The 20570-nt window shown below is 39.3% G+C and overlaps 1 protein-coding gene across 1 annotated transcript in view; it reads left to right on the top strand.

The window, feature by feature from the left end:
* The first annotated feature begins 2680 nt into the window (after positions 1–2680).
* GLIS3 (GLIS family zinc finger 3) overlaps positions 2681–20570 on the top strand; it is a 195149-nt gene continuing 177259 nt past the window's right edge. Inside the window, exon 1 of the mRNA XM_068177058.1 lies at positions 2681–3386. The gene's annotated coding sequence lies outside the window, so the exon portion shown is untranslated. The remainder of the gene's footprint in view (positions 3387–20570) is intronic.

Raw genomic sequence — 20570 nt, forward strand, 5'->3', positions numbered from 1 at the left:
TAGAGAAGACAAATAATTCATCTACTATCTGGAGAGGAGGCTTACCTTTTTACTTCTGATTTCTGTAATACCTTCTCACCTGCTGACTCAGAAATGAACTCTGCTTAAGGCAAATGACTAAAGGAATTTGAAATAGACCTGATATATATATCCATGATTTTTGAGCTGTTAATCAGGCATTATTGTTTTCAGATGTGACTTGATATTGGGTGTTGCACAGGATATATTGCACTTTGGCACACCAATATGTACAAGGCAATTCCACCTCAAAAGAAGAGTTACTTCACAGCAGCACCAGCATCTGACCTCTAGGCCCATGTGAAAAGGCTGGATCCTTACTGTAGTGGCAATCATGTCTCTTCATCTTGAAAAATTAAAAGGTAAAACTATGTTGAATAAATACCACTTTATTAGCATAATAATATTTTGTTCCCCAAATGAAGATGATGATATTTTCTTGCCATAATTGAGTAACATTATTTAACCTCCATACTACACAAAGTACATATGTATTAATACAAGGTGATGGTGAACAAAGGAAGAATTATAGGATAATATTCTACTCCTGCTCCAGCAACTCTGCAGGATGCCTCATTATGTGATATATGTTATAAGTTGCCACACTAATACATATGTAATTATAAAATTATTGATTCTAGAAGACTGTTACTTTTTTACCAGTCTTCACAAATGACATAAATGAAATTGAAGGACACTGTTCACTCACACTCCATTTGGAGATTTATTTTAATGAAGACGTAATGAAGTAGAAGATTTTATGGATAGAAGATAATGATAGCAAATGACAAAATTATTTTGGAACTTAAATCTCTTGGTAGAACATTGAAATGGATGACTGGGTGAACACTAATTTAGAAAATGTTCAGCAAGTTTGAGGTAATATGTTAATTTAGATAGCCAAAGATCTGAAGAGCAAAGCTGAGAAAGGTATTCAAATTTATTGGCTATGCAACTCAAAAATGAATTATAAGGCATACGATCTGACCTTCTGTGACATTTCAAGAGCTTGAAAATGCTCAGTGCCCTTGGCATCCTTTCTAGGCAGAACTAAACAATCATTGTATTCTCAATTTGTTCCAAGGAGTTTTATCACAAGATTTGGAGCTTTATCATGGTCTGTGTCTAAGTCTCAGCTTTTTTAGTGACCTGCACACATTAGAATAAAAACATCGAATTGTGAACTAAGATTCTACTGCAAAAGAATGTGAAAAAAGTGGAAAAATACAATGTAATACACTGTAAATGGTTCAAGAAAATAACTAATATTTTAAAATATTTTAAAAGCTCATTTTATCTGGTACCTAGCCTTCTTTCCAGTTCTTGAAGGGAGCCTACAAGAAAGATGGAGACAGACATTTTACAAGGGCATTAAGTGACAGGACAAGGTGGAATGGCTTCAAACCTCAAGAGAGTAGGTTTATATTAGACATTAGGGTTCTTTACTGTGAGGGTGGAAAGACACTGGAACAGGTCGTCTAGAGAAACAGTTGATGACCCATCCCTTGAGGTGCGATGGAGTTCTGAGTGACCTGGTCCACTGGAAGGTTTCCCTGTCCATGGAAGGTAATTGGAATTAGATGATCTTAACCTTCCTGCCAAGCAAAACTGTTCTCTGATTCTAAATCTAGTTTTTTCAACCATTCACCCTTGTCCTTTTACCACATGCCCTTGTAAAATGTCCTTCTCTGGCTTTTTTGTAGATCCCTTTTAGATGCTGTAAGGCTGCTAGAAGGTTTTCCTTGAGCCTTTTCCAGGCTGGAAAACTCAAACTGTCTCAGCATGTCCCAGAATGTCTTCATAAAAGAGGTGCTCCAGCCCCCTGGTCACAACTGTGGCCACTCACTTCAAAAGATCCATGTCCTTCTTGTGTTGGGGACCCCAGAGCTGGATCCAGTACTATAGGCTGTGTCTTGTAAAAGTGGAATAGAGGGGCAGAAATACCTCCCTCAACCTGCATGTCACACTTCTTGTGCTGCAGCCCAGGACATGGTTGGCTTTCTGGGCTGCAAGCTCACTTTGCTAGGTCATGTCAAGATTCTTATCAAAAAACAGCCCTTGTCATCAGGGCAGCTCTCCATCCATTCATTACTAGCCTGCATCTGTGTTTGGGATGACCCAACACAGAGGCACGTACTTGTATCTGACCTTGTTGAACTTCCAGAGTTTGGCACAGGCCCACCTCTCCAGCCTGTCCAGGTCCCTCTGGATGGCATCCCTGCCCTCAAGTACATTAGCTGCCCACAGACCGGTGTCATCTGCAAACTTACTGAGGATGCTTCCACTGTCCGTGCCACTGCCATGGATACTATATAGCACTGGTCCCCTGAGGAACACTACTCAACACTGGTCTCCACTGGAACATCAATTTGTGGGAATATCAAGCTGTTCCCACAACTCTCTGAGGGCTACCATCCAGCCAGTTCCTTATCCATCTAGTGTTCCACCCACCAAATTTGTGTCTATCCAGTTTAGAGACAATGATGTCATGTGTGACGGTGTCAAATGCTTTGCACAAGTCCAGGTAAATTATGTCAGTTGTTCCTCCCTCATCCACCAATGCTATAATCCTTCACAGAAGGCCTCCAAACTTGTCAGGCAAAATTTCCCTTAGTGAAGCCATGCTGGTTGTCACCAATCACCTCCCTGTACCTCCATTCCAGAAGGATATGCTACATGGCCTTGCCAGGCACTGAGATGAGACTGATTGGCCTATAGTTCCCTGGGTCTACTTTATTTCCCTTTTAAAAAATGGGGATTATATTTCTGCTTTACCAGTCAGTGGATTGCCACAACTTCTCAAATATGATAGATAGCTTAGCCACTTCCTCCATCAATTTCTTCAGGATCTGCAGCTGTATCTCATCAGGTTTGTCTCAAAATCCACCCGACCCTTGGAGCTTTTAGTCTGTATCCCCTTTCTCGATGCTTTGAAACCTCTTCTGAGAGAGACAGAATTTCTGCAAGAGCTGGGGAATGAAAGCTGTCAAAAGATATATTAACCCAGGAAGAACAACATGGGTTACCATATCTCCAGAAACATAGATGAAGTGCTGGCTGACAAATTACAGCCCTCCCTGGACTACAATATAATGTATGCCAAAATTTTTAGCTGCAAAAAAAAAGCTGGTGTTATAAAAATCCCACGATTTGGAGTCAGTCTTATTTTGAGACTTGAAGCTTGGCCTTTGAGCTTTGGCTCAAACTGCATGGGAAGTCATAGGCCAAATTTTCATAGTTGCAGGAAAGCCTTAGACAGCCAAGCATCTGTCTCAGTGCATTAACTGCAGAAAAAGCCGGCTAGGAAAAAGTAGGGGAAATGAAAGCAGTGTAGTGCAGAGGAGCCAGGTGAATGCTCAGCTAGTGTGGTAAGTAAATCTCATACACAGCTGTTAGTATACAAGAGACAATATTTTAGTGCAAATTATGCAAGCAGTTTGAACAGTAATATGGTCATTATTTCAATATATTATGTAAGAGATGTTGTTGATAGTAGTTCATAGGAGACACAGCACTTACTGTCATTCTTAGAGTCATCTTTTCTAACTTTTTACTAGTTTAGTCCTATTTATGCCTTTTAGTGCTTCTGTTTGTGTTGGTTTAAAACCCAGGTGAAAAATTAAAACCATTGCACCTGCCCCCTTTTCCCCCTGCCCCTTCTGATAATGGGGGAAACTAGGAGAGATTATGAATTGGAATCACAACTTACTGAAACAATCGCAATAATCACAACAATATTAGTAAAACAGAGTGTACAAGAGGGAGAGAGAGGAGAGAGTTTTACCCACAAAAATGTATTCACTGAACATCTGCCTGGGCACCAGTCAGCGCAATCTCTACACACAGGCAAAATAGAAACCATCACCACATGGCACCCAGCAAAACAGAGGCAGCATGCCAGGGAGGCTCCTGTGGCTCAACCTCCCCAGTCCAGAAACAATGGAAAACAGGGACAAAACAAACAAAACAAAACAAAACAAAATAAAACAAAACAACAACCAACCAAACAAACAAACAAAAACCCAGTCAACCTCCCCAGTCCAGAAACAATGGAAAACAGGGACAAAACAAAATCTGGAAAACTACTTTTTCCAAATAAGGAGCTGTGGTGCAGTGACGCTCATTCTGGTGGTGGCAGAAGTACTGGTGCAGGCTCTTTCTCTCTCTCTGCTGCCACAGCGGCAGCAGTGGTGTGGGTGCAGGGGCTCTCTATCCACAACAGTGGTGGCAGCAGCAGAGTGGCAGCCAGCAGCTCCAGCGTGCTGGCTCCAACAGCTAAAACAGTTGTGATGCCAGCTCTATCCTGGTGCCCGGCAGCAGTGCAGTCCTGACTCCAATCTGGCACACACCATTCTATGTGCCCTGGCTAAAGACAGTGCCACTTCTATTTCTGCCTGTAGTGTTTTTCCTGTCGAGGCCGCACACCTCCAGCGGTGATGTGGGTGGTATGGAATACGCAGCACTGAAAGATCCATCCTCTTGTCCCTCTACCCAGGACAGAGTTCTTAGGCCTTAGGGTTCTTATCAGCAGGGGTATAACTATTACTGGTAAGGGAACAGTTAGAGGAGGTAAGCATTTCTTGTTAATTAATTGCACTAGCCAAAGGAGAAGACTTGAGGCTATGCTTCAGTCTTCCTGGTAATTAGCTTGTTAGAAATTGTTTAGCTGGAGATCAGTAAACTGCATAGTAGGAAATAGAATTAAAATCGTAGGAATTCACCTTATATATATATATATATATATATATATATATATATATATTTTTTTTTTTTTTTTTTTTTTTTTTTTTTTTTTTAGGTTTTAAAATTAATTTTTTTATCACAATATTGTCATGGAAATGCTGCTGGGCTTGAAGCAGCTGCTTTTTTCCAGCCTGACAGAAGCTTGTGGTCACCAGTGGTAAGCATGGTAAGCAGGACTTCAACCTATGCTTCTAGCAAGTTTTGTAATTAAGTTTCTGTAGGGCATTTTAAGCATAATTTCACTGTTCTGATAGAAATGTCCTGTAAGAACAAACAAATCTTTCTGAAAATAGCCTTTGGAGAGGCAAAATCTCCTGAGAAATAGCCATGGAAAGTCTTTGTCATCCAAAAGGACATAAAGTCCCTCTATGCCTCAGCACTTAACGCAGTACAGCAGATTTGCATGGTAAGGGTTTTGACTGATGAAATATGAAAGTATTTTAACAAGTGAGCAGGTTACTTTGTGCTGTGCTAGCAAAAGGACTTCGTGGAAATGACCCCTTGCTGCTGGTCAGTATCAGAAGCCTGCAGAAGGCAGCTTTCCCATGGCAGCAGCAGAAAGTATTCAAGAAGCAATCTGTACATAAATTTAGATAGATCAGTGCAGGTGTGTAGATTCATCCCCTTACTTGTGTCCTCTTTTCACCTGCTAAAGAACAGAGAGGACCTGGGGTCAAACGTGTGGCAGAATATTGTATTTTAAGTTAGTAGATTCAGTTGTAGGTTCACTTTAGAATTTCTAGAGATGTCTCTAGCTCCCTAGGTTCTCTCTATCTAGATACCATATAAAGAGATTAATATGGTTGTTTTCATGCAATCAACCAGTAGGAAGGAGTCAAACATGTTCTTTGTCAAAGCAGGAGTGACAACACAGAAATCATGTTGTATAATCTTCACAGATTAAATTGACAGTGGGTTAGTTCTTTTCAACTAATGTGTCTGTGGGGTATTCCATTTGTGTCATCTGTAGTCTAAATAAATTCTGATTACATTTAAATTTTGTTACTTTCAGATTGTGACCATGTGCTTTCTTGAAAATGAAAGAACATTCTACACTGAAAACAAAAATTTAATAGCAGGTATAGGGTCTGTTGTAGCACTGATCTTCCTAGTCCCAAATTTTGTGAATGTGAAAGTCAGCAGTAGTTAACTTTACTGTGACACCATCCCAAGCCAGTGAATTATGTAATTTTTTTTTGTAGAGTCTGTATGTTGAAAATAACCATCAAAAAATTTCTTCCTCTGAGTTGAAAGAGTATTTGGATAATTTGGGGCTGATAATCCCTTTCTACCATCTTATTATGTTACCTTTACAGGAAGGTAAGAAGATACATACAGGGAGATATTTGCCCAGTAAAATAATTTTCAGTTGGTCACTCAGTTTTCAGATGTAATGGCATAATACATCTTCCTGTCTTGCAGGAAACAGCAAAAAATTCAACCTGGACAAATCAAGGCACAAAATCTCAGAATGTGAGATTTCTGAGTGTATGTACTAAGACATACGGAATCACAGAATCAGCTAATTGGAAAAAACATTTGACATCATTCAGTTCAGCCTATGACTAAACACTACCTTGTCAACTAGACCACATTTCTTTCCTTAACCATCTCCAGGGACAGTAAAACCTCCATGTCCCTGGGTAGCCCATTCCAATGTCTATCGCCCTTTGTGTGAAGAAATGCCTCTTAATGTCCAACCTAAACTTCCCTTTGAGAAGTTTAAGACTATGTCCTCTTCTAATATTCATAGCTCCCTAGGAGAAAAGGCCGCCTCCCACCTGGCTATAACCTCCTTTCACAGAGTTGTAGAGAGTAATAAAGTCACACTTGATACTCCTCCTCTCTAGGCTAAATGATCTCGTCTCCCTCAGGGCACTCCTTACAGGACAAGCATTTCAGTCTCCTCACCAATTTCACTGCCCTTCTATGGACTTGTTTCACCACCCCAATGTCCTTCCCAAATTGAGGGGCCCAGAACTTAACATTTGACTTGTGGCCTCACCAGTGCCAAATACAGAGGAAAAAATCCTGCCCTGCTCCTGCTGGCCACACTATTGCTGGTACAGGCCAGGATGCCATTGGCCTTCTTGGCCACCTGGGCACTGCTGGCTCATGTTCAGCTGCTGTCACCAGCACCCCCAGGGCTTTTCCTGTGAGCAGCTTTGCAGCCACTCTGCCCCAGCCTGTGGCGCTGCCTGGGGTTGTTGTGACCCAAGGGCAGGACCCAGCACTGGGCCGTGTTGAACCTCACACCATTGGCCTTGGCCCATTGATCCAGCCTGTCCAGATCCCTCTGCAGAGCCTTCCTGCCCTCCAGCAGATCAGCACTCCCACCCAGCTTGCTGCCATCCATGAATTTGCTAGTGGTAGACTCAAGCCTCTCATCCAGATCGCTGATAAAGATAGTAAACAAGACTAGGCCCAATACTATTTCCTAAGGGACACCACTAGTGATGAGACCGAATATACTTGACTGAAGGGATCAGTTAAATTCTGAACATCTGTATAGTGAAATTACTCTAACTGGGCAGTTTGCAAAAACTTTTTCTAATGTAACATTTACTGAATGGACTAAGCAGTCACACTTTTCTTCTTTGTTATTTTTAATTTTTCCTTTTTCTTTTTTTGCACTTATTTTTCTTAGTTTGAAAAAAACACAAACAAACAACTAAGCCAACACGTAAATTATCCTGTAGAAGCCATTTTTTGGCAATGTGGTTTGCAAGTCATAGTCTGAAGAGTTTTTCCAATTGCCACTGTATGTCACTTTAGTTGTGAGTTTATGCTGAAAGTCTGTTGTTTGAAGTTTTCCTGAATTCTACAAAATAGAATAGAATAGAATAGAATAGAATAGAATAGAATAGAATAATACTATATAATTAATATAATATAATTAGGTATGTGTATACTAGGCCCCTTTTTTGGTTCAAATTTAAGTCTGGACAAAAAATCACTATAATAACAGCAAGAATAGTCCTTAAATAGTTAGGTTTTTCTATGCTAATTTATTTATTGCTATCTCCCTAAAATCACTTTGCTTGTATAATTTATTTTGCTGGATAAAAAGAATCCAATAACTAGTAAAATAATTTCAATGTTTTTGTGCAAGCATGAGATTTGTATCATCTTTTTTTAGGAGCTGTAATGTTAGAATAAGGTGACTTCTGATTGCTTACGTTACTCCATATTGCTGAATGGGACTCTAATAATTCAGTTTCTTGGAATCATAAGTAGTTGGAAAATAGGCATCCAACTGGAAATAGTTCAAAATTGCTTAGGTTTTGTGCTCTTAGCAGTAAGTAGATTGATTTGCTTTTTGTCAAGCTATGTTTGCCTTTGACTTCCTCATCTTCAGCACTTTGAAAACTCAGGTTCAGTATCAGATGGATGCTCCACATCAAACTTTGGAAATGTCAGCCTGATAATTATGTCTTGATCCATTTCTGAAAGCAGTGAGGATCATCTTTAATGTTTTATTTTTCTCATTTCATCCACCCTTGCCTGTTCATTGTGCTTTCATTTGTTGCTTTTATTTGCATGTGTGGTAGTTTTCCAGCATGCTTTGCTTTGTGCACTTGGATCTGCAGGCTAAGCATGATGTATTTCTCTGTCATACTCTCTCTTTTTGACCAGTGGAAGTGTCCTTTTATCATCAAGCACTCATTTCACCTTGCTGCATTGCAACAGAGCTTACACAAGCAGTTGTAATACTAGTGCTGTTCTAAGAATTAATTGCTGAGGCATTCATCTTTAAAAGGAGATATTTTCATCCAAATGTTTTAGAGACAAGGTAGTCTCTAAATAATAGTAATAATAATTACTATTATTCTGCTCTCCTTTTGTGCCTGAGCGAGACACTTTTCAAAGGACTAGAAAGCCTTCAATGATGCAGTGTAAAATTCTTTATTCAGGGAGACACGAGAAAGATCTTGAGTATTCATGTATATTATAAGTCATGTCTAAATTTATTTAAAGTGGTATTGGCTATCTTACATTTAGCAAGGTAGGAACATTACAGATAAATTGAATTACAGAGGAGTTTATTTTCACAGAATGGTGCTTTCTTACCCCTTTTTATTCATTTTTGATCCACGTTATTTTGGAAAGAGAGAGAATCTGACCATTAATTACCTGTGGCTTCAGTTACAAGTACTTGAAAATGGCATCTGATTTTGGTAGAAGATCTGATGTCATTTGTATGTGCTCCAGACTTGAAAAAGGAGGACAAGTGAGAGGAAATTATGTTGTGACTAATGAGTCAGTCATCTTACTCTTGTCAGATATATGAACTGTCAACCTTCTTACAAGACCTTGGCAAACAGGCTGACATTAACTGCGAAGTCATTATTGTGTCTATAATCGGTAGGTATTTAAAATTAACTCATTGCACAATCTATGTACCATTGATAAGAAACAGTCTTCCATATTTTCCATGTATTGGAATGTTCCCAGATTTCAGAAATAGATCTCTTTGTAGAAATACACAATCCACACCTAAAAGAATAAAACCTGCTGACTCATTCAGATTTTCCTTCCCACATTTCTCTACACAGTGAGAAAACATCAGGTTCAATCTAAGCTGGCTATTTTTCAGGTAAGTGCAAGTTATCGTATGCTGCCCTGAATTTTTTCTTGAAACTCTATTAGGGAAGGGTGGTACTGAAGGTGTGCCCAGAGGCCATGATCAATATTCACAGGGTAGGGTGTACATTGTGAGCAGGTGGGAAATTATTGTGCTTCAAACTTCCATGGAATTCTAGATGATGTTCCTAAAAAATGGCAAATTTTATGTGCTTGCAATCAGCATAAGTAAGCACAACCTTAGAAAAGCAGTGAGAAGGACTTTGTTGTTGGTTTAATTTTTCTGCTCACTCACCAATTCCCTCTCATAGTTTAGTCAAAAGACTATAAAACCTATAAAGCTGGATGTGGCACTCAGTGCCGTGGTTTAGTTGATGAGGAGGTGTTACGTTACAGGTAGGACTTGATCATCTCTAAAGGTCTTTTCCAACCTAGTTCATTGGGTGGTTCTGTGATTCTGTGAAAAGACTCCACATCTACATTTTTATATTACTGTGCCTCTTTTTGGAGATGTAAGTAGACAAGATGAAAAGGTATTATGAGCTCCTGAGTACACTTTTACTGAACAGTTTTTATTTATTTGAAAAAAAAAAATCAAAGACTTGCTATTCATGACTTAGAGAAGTCAACAACACTCCAAACAAGGATGAAAGAGGTGTAATGAAAGGTAGGTTATGATTACCAGAGTTGTCTTTAATCAAAGTGTATTATATTTTCTCTTGGACATAAAGAACAACACTGACAGATTTTATAGCAACTGGACAACATTATTTGGTGGAGATGGTGGGAAAGGAAAGGGAAAGGAACAAACACTAAAGAAGCTTTTGAGAGTTTTCTTCATGCATTCTCTTAATATAAATGAACTGTAATATATGTCATTTTCTGACTATATCAAGTGCTTGCTGTGGAGAAGACGAACTGTTTATTGAAAAAGCAGATTGCCATTGGCCCTCTTGGCTACCTGGGCACTGCTGGCTCATGTTCAGCTGCTGTCACCAGCACCCCCAGGGCTTTTCCTGTGGGCAGCTTTGCAGCCACTCTGCCCCAGCCTGTGGCACTGCCTGGGGTTGTTGTGACCCAAGGGCAGGACCCAGCACTGGGCCGTGTTGAACCTCACACCACTGGCTTTGGCCCAAGATCCAGCCTGTCCAGATCCCTCTGCAGAGCCTTCCTGCCCTCCAGCAGATCAGCACTCCCACCCAACTTGCCTGCAAATTGCCTGAGGTAGCACTCAATCTCCTTGTCCAGATTGTCAGCAAATAAATTAAACAGAACTGGGCCCAATACTGAGCCCTGGAGAATCCCACCGGACATCAACAGAATTTAACTTCATTCATAACCACTCTCTGGGCCTGGCCATCCAGATGTTTTGTTTTACTCAGTGAAGAGTGACAGCAAAGTGTAATTGCATGAAGAAAAAGAATGAGGTATTTTAAAAGAAAGATAACATAAGGAAACAATAAACATATTTCTGGGCACATGCAACTGAAGGAACCAAAATATTTAAACCCTTAATTAACTGTGAGTAAATTACAATTAACTTTTTTTTTTCTGAATACCATGATCTAGTGAGGAATTCTTGTCCTATGGAAGAAATGTTGTATTTGTAAGCAGTGTTTAACAAGTAACTAGGATGCAGACAGAAATCCAAATCCTCTCCATGAATCCAAATCCTCTCAAAAGACACTATTAAACATCTGGTATCATGGAGTGGATACCTCACAAACAAGATGTAATGCAGCAAGCTTATGCAGGGATGGATTCAGGCTCTGAGTATATAAGACAAAGGAATGACAATTGAAAAACCACTGTGTTTCAAAGTATATGGAAGGGTGAATCTAAGTAAAGGATCTTTTTTTATTGCTACTTATATGTTTAAGTGGGATAATGAAAGATATTTATCACTAACAAGGAAAGTCACAGTTTCTACAGATTCAGTTAGTTTACATATCTGTATCTTCAAATGGTAGTAAATCGTGAACTTTCAAAATTGTCAATTATAGTTAAGCCATGTAACCTGACAAGAGTTTTATTAGAGTGGCTTAGTCAATCCAGTAACTTCCAGGATTAGTTTTCACTTGACTTTGATTCCTTGCTTTTCCACATATATCAGAGTCCTGACACTTATCACCATTTGTGTGTGCCAAGGGCATCTCTGGATGACCCATGTCTACTGCAGAGCAGCTTGGTCTGCTGCTTCTTCACAGGCTGAAGCAATGCCTCCCTGGCTCAGTGGCAAGCTGTAGCCTGCAGGACAGAACCTGACAGGGTTGAAGCAGACATTGCTGTCTATGGAAACAGCCTTAAGAACCATAAGTGTCTGGGATGCAGGGCTGATCGCAAATACGTCGCTACATATCTACTGAAGAACATAGGTTACCTGTAATTTCTAAATCACACTTTTATCATTTCACTGTGCAAAGAACTAGCTACTTCAAATTTTCATTTCAATTCTTGACAGATCCTAATTTATGATGAACTTTTTAATGTCCAGAACAAATGTTTGTTTTACAGCATCATCCATTTTTCTGCATACACCCATCCGTATTCATTAGGGCTGATGTTGTTTCACTTCTTGTTCTAAATTTACCATTATCGTTATCAGCTCCATGGTCATAGTTTATTGATTAGTCTTGCTGTGTGTTGTTTCATTCCTTGGTAGAAATAAATCCTTGTCTATATCCATCTGTCAGTAGTTGTGTTAAAAAAACAGTATTACCATTCTGGGTCAGAGCGGAGGTTAGGCTCGTATCCTGTCTGTAATTATTGTCATTACCAGAAACATAATGGAAATTAATTTACCTCCCATTCCTGTGAACTCTCTCCTGCTCTTAAGCATGAAGTTGCATTATTTTCCAGTCTCTTGTTTCTATTGTCCTGTTTTTAACTTGTCATCTTTTTTGGGTTTGGTGGTGGTAAAAATACATTTTGATAATGATCTGGTTTCTCAGTAGAAAAACCTGAAAATAGGGGAGTTTTGCTATATGTTGGTCTTTGGCAATAAATCAGGTAATTGTACATGTGCCAGCAATGATCTGTTGGTGTTGATGATAACAATGTGAGAAGACAGGTGGAAGGAGAGATGTTGAGGAAATCTAAATAAGAATGTAATGTTTTGTCTAGCAGAGCTCATTTTTTAAAGTGCAACTTTAAAAGCATAGATGTGCAATGTTTCTGGTCACAGGGACTTTCTATGAGTACCAGAGTAATAGAAAGACAAAGCTTTATTCTGGCATGCTAGGCAGTGCTAATGCAAACGATGGAAGACGGGAATCATAGAAGTAGGAACATATTTTCTCCCTTTGCTCCTCATATATTGCTGTTCATTCTATCTGCTTCTGGTCAGATACTATTTAGATGGTGAGCAGTTAATTTGTTCAAAAATTAATGCAAGTTTTCTTTTATTCTGCATCAGTTTTCATGAAAGGTACTAGGCAGATGGATGTGGAAACTGAAGCCCTCCACCTACAACAAAAAAAGCATACATCAACCAATATAAGCAATCCTGTGCTGCCTGATGTTTTGGGGAAAAGGGGAGCTGAGTTTTCACAGCATTAATTTTCTGTTTTCTGTGACATCATTATTTACAGGATATCTATTATAGGTCACCATTCATTAGGAATGGGGCTGGAGGCTGCTAAACAGTTACCAGATGACAAGTGGACTAGTTTTTGATCAAATCAGGTTATAAAAGTTCATATGTTTAATTTAATTAAAAGAGCATCTGTAGAATGTATCATAAGTACACTTTTGTTTACTCTGTTTCCTAGAGGAAGAGGCTTATCTGATCCTTCAGTCTTGTCTGTGAATGTGTTTTTGTGTGTCTGTGTATGTATGCTTCCCTCTCAGAATAACTTTTGTACCTTGAGAATCCTTAGTTACATACAAAGACAGTTTCAAGATGCAAAATTTCTGCAAGTCAAATGAGACAGAAAACATAAAAACCCTGCTGAGGAAATAATATATGACACATATAGTTAAAAAATAGATTTCATTAGTTATTCAAATAATTGAATTTTTTGGTTTTTAATGTATTCATTGCATCCTCTTATTTTCTTTGATTTTTGCTACAAAGAGGAGACTCCTTGGCATGTGGCATCACCTTAGTGGTTTACCTTTAGACAGGATAATTAATGTGATCCTAGAATTGGGTTAATTTTTTTTTCTCCAAGCACTTTAAGCATTTTCCTTGAATTTGAGATGAACAGAGCAAGTGTCCTCAGCCACTCCTTGTGGCTTTCCCTCTTTTTTAATAAGTAACAATTATTTTTGCTGAAATTATCAACTCAAATCACTTACACATTCAAAACCCCTTCTTCAGTATAAAGACGTAGAACCCCAGTTTGTATGAATTCACATCTTTAAAGTTTTTTCAGTGAAGGAAAGTGAAGTGAAGCAAATAGAGTTCTTCAGGTAGTTTGCAAAAGTAATAGTCAGCAGAGTTTTGCTTCATCACATGTTGACTCTGTCCTATCTTGCAAAACAATTTTGTCTTATAAATTTTTCTTTTGTGTACAGAATGTTCACTATAATTCATGTTATTATCACTTAAATAAGATAAAATCATCAACATTTCAAAACTATATTGCCAACATGGAAAGAAATACATCTGCAAGTAAGGTCACTTAGAAATCTTTCTTTTTAATTAGTTAATGGATAGTATTTTTCTTGTTATGTGTACATGAGGGGGCAATGTCACTGATTTTTTGAATAGTGTTGTCAATCAAACACCCTCACCTATATATATATTTTTTTCCCTAGAAGTTTACTCTCTGTGCTGCTGGAAGAATTGTATGCTGCTCAGAGGGGATGCTACCACCCATTACTGGCTGATATAGCTTCCGTTGCTAGAAAAGACTGATAAAAAACACTTTCTAATACTGATGCAAAGTAGTACAACAAAATTGGTGACTGAATTTGTGCTGTGAAACTAAGCTACACCTCGGGAGTGAGTCTGTTGGTGGGATTTCTCTGAATGCAGATTATATCATGCTCTCACCCATGGCTGAGGACCGCAACCAGTCTTTTTGTCTTTTATTCTGTTTGTGCAGGCAGACTTGGCACAGCAGGCTGGTCTATGACACTTGCCTTCAAAGTCCCATTTTAGGAAGATGGCTACACCACACCCTTCTGCAAAGGAGTGAAATGCAGGCAGAGAGGCAGGAGAAAATACTGCTAGTTTCATGCAAAGCTGTTTGTGTGGGGTTTTTCTTAAAGTACAGCTTGAATAACTGGGGCTAACATGCACAGTATCATTCTTGATGCAACATCAGAAGAATTGAGAAGAGAAGGGAGGAAAACCTGTTTTTTTTTGAACTGGAGAAATTATGACCACATAACATCCCAATGCAATGGCAGCAGAGGAATGGTTTGCTGTGAAGTGAGAGCTTGCACTGAGTAGGTGCTGATCTGTAGGGTGGTGGATGATCTAGTAATAATGAAAGGTAATAAGACTGTGTATGGGAACAAAAAATTATGTGAAATGAATACTGTAAGTGAAAATGCAACAGGAAAGAAAGAAATACCCGGTGATGAAAATCAAGTTACCTGCCATTTTATAGATTTAGAATCCAGTAAGTTGAGTAAGCACTAGATTTCAGATGTTATCAGTAGACTAAATGTTACTTGAAGTATTTTTTTCTTTTATCCAGCAGTGATTACATACACACTGTGAATTAAAGCCAGGTTATTAAGAACATGCAAACACTGACTGTGTATGACGAATTAGGATCTTTTTCATAAAGGATAATTCATAACAGAGCAGTGTTAAGATGCAAAAGAGTCACACACCACAATTTTAAAAGCAATGATCATATTTTTCTGAATGTTTAGTGTAGGAACTGAAGACATTTTTTGTTGACTAGAGTAATTATGCTCCTTAATAGGGGCCTACTGTCACAGTAACTTGTTTGCACTGACATCACTTGTCAAATAATTTTATGCTCAGCCCCATATTCAAACAGGCTCTTATGTGTTTGATTTGCACTCAGTGGAGGAAGTTATATGTGCCTTTGTAGAAAGAACAGCGCCCCCAGCGTACAAGAGAGAGTTTGCTTTCACAATACAGGTCTGGCAAAGGTCTGAATAGATCTGAAATAGATTTTCCCAGGCATGACTGTCAATTCTGGGAACAGAAAACAGTATGGGGTGCTGATTATTCTTTTTCTGGTGGTTTAATGTATCCATCCCTTCTTCTCTACTAGGACATCCTGCTAATATACAGCTGACAGTGTTGTTGGGAATGGTTTCCCAAGACATCAAGGAAGAGGTGATGGGAAACAGACTGCATCGTCTTCTTTGAAGGACCTGTTGGCACAAAAGCATTTTGAAATTTTAGAAGTTAAGACTTCTCAGTCTGCTAGCACAGTGCCCTTCAAATTCTTAAAACTTTATACAGCAAGGACAGCTTTTCAACAAAATGTGGTAGACAGAGAAGGAGCAGACAAGTATAGCTGCTCATCTGGAGTGCGAGGACCATTTATAAATTTGCAGATTTGCTGTATTCAGAGGCCTAGATGCTTATATTCTGAGCATGTCCGTAGCATTTGTGATATGTTCTTAAGATAGAAGTCTTTCCTAAAAGTGCAGATGAAACAACTGTTGGAAAAATGAATTGCAGAGAGAAGCCATCCCTGCGTTTAGCATTCCCCTACTTCTAGATAGCAACAAGGGGACCCATTTTATTGGGTAATTAATGCAGAAGAATTGTACAGACCTAAAGACAGACCTAAAGTGTACTCTCGCCCATCACTTCTAATGAAGTGGGACTGCAGAGAGAAAAAACTCATCTTTAAAAACCAAATTAGCAAAAAACTTGTGAAGAACCTGGTCTGAAATGTCTGGATGCATTTGCCTCTCCCATTTATGTAGACAAGAAGCATGTGAGGAATCCTGCCTAGTTCTTCTGCAGCAGACAACAATCAAGCAGTATTACTATTTGGAAAGAAACTCCAATTTTGTATACACTTGCTGCTGTCAAAATTCATTGGAAATTAGCCTTCCATTATAGTTGGCAGTGCAAAGAGCAAATTAGATGATGTTGCAATTCTCTTGACCTAGGTGCAGATGAAGAGAGTTTGTATGAAGCTGACATTTGCAATATAGTGTTAGTTTTGGCTAATCTGCCTCTCCTGTACTGATTTCCAAACCAAATACGAAAACAGGAGGAGACATAATTGCTGAATAGATCTGAAGGGTGTTTCCAGGTATGACTGTCAATTGTGGGAACAGAAAACGGTATGGGGTGCTGATTATTCTTTCAAACTTTTGAACTAAAGCTATGCATAGGTCTGGAGACTTTGCAACCTTTTAACACTAGGATGTTTTATGTGCTGTTCAGTGTGAAAAAATGCAGTTAATAGTCCACAGAGTTCAGCTAAAACGAAAATTTATCTTTATGGGGACCCACAAAGCCAGTGGTATATACTATGATTTTAAACAGTGAGTAACTGTTGCTACATTGTATTGACAACTCTCAGAATATCTACAAATGCAAATATCTATAATGGAAAAATAAGAGAAAGGTAACACTTTCAACAAAGGTTGAAAGGTAACCCTCAGCAAAGGTTGAGGATTGCTTATTTGTTGAAGAGGCTCATTGTGGATCATTATACCTGGTGTACAGAAGAATATACAACATATTTGACACACTGGAACACTTCCACACCTGCATTCTTGGAGGAGTGCATGGGATTTGAAAGGAGGCTGCAGCCAGGGTAAAAAAACCTAGGTAATTTTGTGCCTTCAGTTACAGTGTGGATGGGGTGCTTTTTGTTGTTGTAGACATCCACAGCAAAGTGAAGCAGGACATACAAATAAGTATGTTCAGGGTATTTTTTGATTTCTGATTACCCAAGATTTACATCAACCCTCCTTTTGATAGAGGGTTTTGTTGTGTTTTCTATATTATAGCATTGTGTTGCTGAATTGGTCTTGCATGTCACTCTGAAAAGACATGTGGGTCCCACCTTAAGTAAGAAAACAGAAGAGCAACACACTGCACTGTGTCACTAACACTGCTTTCAAATATTCGTGTCAATATCTTTGAAGATATATTTATCACTGATTTGTTTTGATTAGCTCAAAAGCAGGGCAATAACAAACCCCTTAGTAATGTCTTTTGTACCCTATAATTTTTATTCATAATATTCATACTTCAAGTTGCAAAATATAACTATCCAAATTATGTACTGCCATATTTTCCCATGTATTTAAAAAAAATATCACTAAGATTTAATTCTGCCAATGAGCGGTGTAGGATAGGAAGGAGTTAGAGTGGGTGACGAGTCTGTTCAGCTCAATGCACTGTGGGAGGCTGTGTTCAAGCTGCCTGGCATCAACAGAGCACCTGGTCTCAAACTTTTTGTCACTGTTTTCCAGAAACAGCTGCCAATTTACTTATTTATACACCAGCCTGAATTTAGTTATTTCCTGGTTTTTGAAGGCTTGACTGTACGACCTCATGTACTTTGTTTTTTATAGCTTTACGTGTAATATCACACCATTACAAAATGGTGCCTTTAGGCTGTGGAAAAAACAAAACAAAACAAAACAAAATCCTAGTTCTTGTTTAGACAGTTTTTTTTTTTTAAGGTTTGTTGTACAACTGGTCTTTAAGTAGAATTTCATAAAATCTTGATGTACATAAGAAAAATGCGCTTTCTTAAATTATTATAATAAAAGGCTATCACTTAGTGGTGTACAGCCTCAAAGACTAGTGAACTATCTGCATTTCATTTCTTCAGGGTCTTTTACAGAGTCTATTCTATCTGATATAAAGGGGTAGTAATGTCTGAAATCAAAGTAGTGAGATGAAAGGTCAGATATGACGTGGAGAATTCACTTGTGGACAATAGAGGGTGTGTGAAATGCCTGTTTCTGATTTGCCTGCATTGTAGAGCTTATTGTCTCCCAGCAGCAAACTTCTCTGCCTTTCCTGCCCAGCTGATGAAAAGGATGAGGAACAGCTTTGGTATAAGACACTGAGATGTACTACTATTGCTTGGGGACCCTCAGACTCTGTGGAATTTATCTCCACTTTGTCTAGCATTCACTCTTACCATCTTGTCCTGCAAAGCCACTTGCCTAATCCCAGAATTTGTTACAAAGCTGCAAAGCTACAACCTGTACCAAATCCATCCTGTGATTCCTCTGAAGGCTGCACAACCCTTCTTACTCGCTGCAATGATGTTGATGGTGACCTTTATGAGCATGAATGCCTTTCATGGTGCACACAGTAAAAAGAATTGGACAACAATCTTCATAAAGGAATTAGCATTTTAAACTCTCCACAGGCATCTGGTTTATAGTAAAGCGGAGTGGCTAACTGGGTGTTGCCCAGGAGGTATTGCAACAGTTACTGCCACAATATACAGCAAAAGATGGAAACTATGAGCAGCCTCATTATGAAAAACTGGTCACCGACTGAGAAATGTTTGCTGCAGGGATGAATGAGGTAATTTCCAAGTACTTGCTAGTACACTCAACGTGGAATAAGCACATGAAAATATTGATCCAGTCTTACCACCAGGTCAGTGGTCTCAGGTAATTTTTCCAGAAGGGACTGTGTAGTCCAGCCTGCATTTCTGCTCAGATAGATGTAAGCAGTACTGCACTGCTGAACAGGGAAAGTGACAATATTACTCAGTCGGGGGTTCAGTTCATTTTTGTTTAATCTGTTTCTGATCCTATGTCTCTCTTCCCGTTTCTCCTGTACTTAATAACTTGACACACTCTGAAAGTAGATCACAACAGCAGCACCTGAAACAGACAAAGTTTGTAATGTAATGTATAAAAGGGATTTTTCACCCTTTTGTTTCACATTTTTTCCACATTATTTATTGCTAAGAAATCTATTTGGAAAGACAGGAAATACTCTGGACGGAACCTATGCAGTTTGCTGTAAATCCCTGAGTGTGGTAGAATCTGGTTTAGCCAGGGACAGGGACACATCTGCAAATGAGCAGTTTTAAAATGCTGTTTCCAGACATCCACAGGCCGCGAAATTAGACAAGTGTCTTAACTCCTTTACTTAGCATGGGACTGATGAAGAAACATTGTGTCTTTTTTCAAGGACTATAGACACAGGCAGCTTTGAAAGAAACTGTACTCTGAGTCATAGAATTTGTACTCCCTGTCTCAAGTATTTATTATAGAGCATATCTTTGAAGCAGAATTGGATGTTGATATGAAATGGAGAGAACTGCTGCAGGTGACTTATAAGTCACCCAGACTCAAATCCCCTGATTTCTCCCAACTTGGGAAATTGACTGGAAGAGGGGGAGAGGAAGGAGTCTTTATATTTGTGCTGCTATGAAATCACTGTAGGACTTAAGGAACAAAATATATCACACACAAAAAGTACTTTTCACTCACTGCATTTGTGCTTCATGGTAGGCCTGGTGTCATGACTATTCCCATTTTGTCTCTGAAGCCTGCAATGGACAGGCAGCCCAATGTCTGGGGCTGTTTCCTGGTTTAACAGTTGCTGGGACAGCTGTGGGTATCTTGCTTCTCCTTCTGTCACGCATCTTTTTCTCCAGAAAACAAAGGAGACACAGCAATGGGGTATCAGGGCTCTTGGAGGTCCTTTGGTACTGCTGCAAAAAACAGTAGGCATCACTAGCCTGCCTCCCTGTTTGTGCTTCTTTCGCATATTGAAATATAGGATGTTCCCTCTGGACATGAGGAAACACTTTTATACTGTGAGGATGCGGAACCCTCAGCTTACAGCTCTTCTCTGGCAGACCAGTGAGCAGATGCTTTTCTTCCAAGCATTTCTGACAGACACTTACATAGGAAATTATGCTTGCTCCAACGTGGTCCCATTTTTTTGCCAACAGAGGACTGCATTCATGTGGCAGTAGCCCACCAACCTTTTTCCCTTGACCTGTGGAATAGCTTCATGATGAGAAACTAGCCTCCTGAGCTTACTATTCACTTGAGTATTAAATTCAAAGGCAAATGAGGAAAGCAAGGTTGAAGGAAAGCAGAAGTGCCCAAGCTTTCTCTGAACTTACAGTGTGCCAGCTCTGGGATGCGTACTGAGCTCCTTAGGTGTTCCCTGAGCCCCAGAAGTGCGAGACAGAAAGGGCCCTGTCACAGCGCATTTCAGGGGGGGTACCCCCCGGGGGTGTCCCCGGGGGGCTCCCCTAGGCTGTGAGTTCTCTGGTAGCAGCAGGCAGGCAAGGAGACTCCACACAGCCTCTGAGGTGCTCATTAGATGA

The sequence above is a fragment of the Anomalospiza imberbis genome, chromosome Z (assembly GCF_031753505.1).
Source record: "Anomalospiza imberbis isolate Cuckoo-Finch-1a 21T00152 chromosome Z, ASM3175350v1, whole genome shotgun sequence".
Classification (NCBI taxonomy): Eukaryota; Metazoa; Chordata; class Aves; order Passeriformes; family Viduidae; genus Anomalospiza; species Anomalospiza imberbis.